General features: G+C 60.2%; 1 protein-coding gene across 8 annotated transcripts in view; it reads left to right on the forward strand.

The window, feature by feature from the left end:
* Nucleotides 1-1,761: 1,761 nt before the first annotated feature.
* The window catches only part of MTMR3 (myotubularin related protein 3), a 90,429-nt gene continuing 90,260 nt past the window's right edge, over nucleotides 1,762-1,930 (forward strand). For all 8 annotated transcript variants that reach the window (XM_026076537.1, XM_026076534.1, XM_026076539.1 and 5 more), the window contains exon 1: nucleotides 1,762-1,920. The gene's annotated coding sequence lies outside the window, so the exon portion shown is untranslated. The remainder of the gene's footprint in view (nucleotides 1,921-1,930) is intronic.

Raw genomic sequence — 1,930 nt, forward strand, 5'->3', positions numbered from 1 at the left:
AAGACTCATATTCTGCTTCCTCATGCTGTCAACACACGTCCTTTCCAGATGCAGCTATACCGTCTGAACATTTTTTCATTGCTTTGGGGGATAAAAAGGCCAGGAATACCGTTTTTCCTCGTTACCTGCATTTCTTCCAAAGTTCCTCTAAAGGTATGTACTGACTTTCAGATAGCATTCGCATTTTGATGATGGTTTGTTGTTGGAAAAATTCCTTTAGAGGGGCTAATTAACTTCCTTTCATATGTTTACTGTCCCTGACCAAGGCAGCTAAATGGAAAACAACTCACTGCGTGGCATATATCTGAGTTTAAAGACACTGGGATCCTGCATTTTGTATTCTCCTCTCTGAACATTAATTCTACTTCTAGCTCAAACATGGCTTAATGACAGACTGAAGTCCCATCTGTTAACAATGACTAGCCTTGGACTCAGAGGGAGAGTCCTGTGGATAATTTAGGAGTACATTTTATAGTCACTTGCAAGCAAGCATTTCATTTCCGATCAAGGCAAACATGGGGAGCAGGTGGAAATCTCTCCCAAAAGTACAGCCTGACCTACATACTATATTGTCAATTAAAGATATGTATAAAATAAAGTATTAATGATCTATCAGATTTGTAACAAATCTCTGGTAGAGATCTTGCTGCTGAAAATGAACTCCACCTTGCAAGGCTTAGTTAAAGCTTCATTTTGGAAATGTGAATGGTTCCTGCCAACTGTATCCTGCTACCTGTGCTGGGCTCTGCTGCAGCTTCCATTTGCCTCTCATGTTTTCTTGTGCCCTTCTGCTGCTTAGCGCTCACATCCCTTTTGCGTTATCACTCGTCTCTCAATTTCCATGTATTTTTTGGCTCTGTCCTCAAGTCTCTTGTTGGCTGCCCACTCGCCATTACCTCACGCTGCAGGAGCTGCCCGGGGTGGCTGGGACAGCGTGTCCATGGATGGCAAGGGGCCACACACGTCCTTGCAGCCGAGCTGGAGGTCCCAAGAGCAAAGAGGGAAAGCATCGGCTGCAAGGCCCTTCGTGCAAGAGCAGCTTAGTCAGGCACGCTGTTGCTCCGAGGGGGGCTCGGACAGCTCTTGTGGAGGAGTCCTAAGGAGGATTCCCCCACCGCAGGCCCCAGTGCTGGCAGCTGCAGCAGCGCAGGCCCAGGCTCCCCCAGCACCCAACCGCCCCCACGCCCATGCCCCGCCGGCCCCACGCGCTGGCAAAGCCGGCAGCAACCCCCGGCCCGGGAAGCGGTCGCGAGGGGAAGGCCGAGGAGAGGGCGGCCCCGCCTGGGCCGGCTGCGGGCGGCGCGGCGGGGCCGGCGCGACGAAGGAAGAAGGAGGCGCCGGGGCTCGCTCGGGGGGAGCCGCGCGTGGGGCGCCATTTTGCCCAGCAGCGCTCTGAGGAAGGGGCGTGCGCCGCCTCCCGAGGGAGCGGGCAGACGAGCCCAGGGGGAAACGAGGCCGCGCTCGTCCGCCCCGACCACCCCCTTGTCCCCCAGAGAAGGCGGCGAGCGAGGCGAGGCCCGGCCCGGCCTGCGGCCTCCCCTCGCGGAAGCGACGACCCGAGGCCGCCAGCTGCCCCCAGCACCGCCGCGAACGCCCCACAAGCCGCAGCCCCGCCCCTCGGCGGGGGGGGGAGGAGGCGATGGGCGCGCGCCCCGCCCCGCCCCTCGGCGGGGGGGAGGAAGGCAGGAGGAGGCGATGGGCGCGCGCCCAGCCCCGCCCCGCCCCTCGGCCGGGGAGGGGGGGGAGGAGGAGGTGTCGCGCGCGCGCCCGGCCCCGCCGTGCCCGCGTCCCGTGCGGCCGCCATGTTGTTGTGGTTGTGAGAGGAGGCGGCGGCAGCGAGGAGCCGAGCGACCCCGGCCGAGGCAGGAGGCCGCCCCCCGGGAGGGGGTGTGGGGGCTCCGCGCCATGCCCTGCCCTGCGGTAAGGAGGC

Source organism: Apteryx rowi, unplaced genomic scaffold (genome assembly GCF_003343035.1).
Source record: "Apteryx rowi isolate R43461 unplaced genomic scaffold, aptRow1 scaffold_434, whole genome shotgun sequence".
Lineage (NCBI taxonomy): Eukaryota > Metazoa > Chordata > Aves > Apterygiformes > Apterygidae > Apteryx > Apteryx rowi.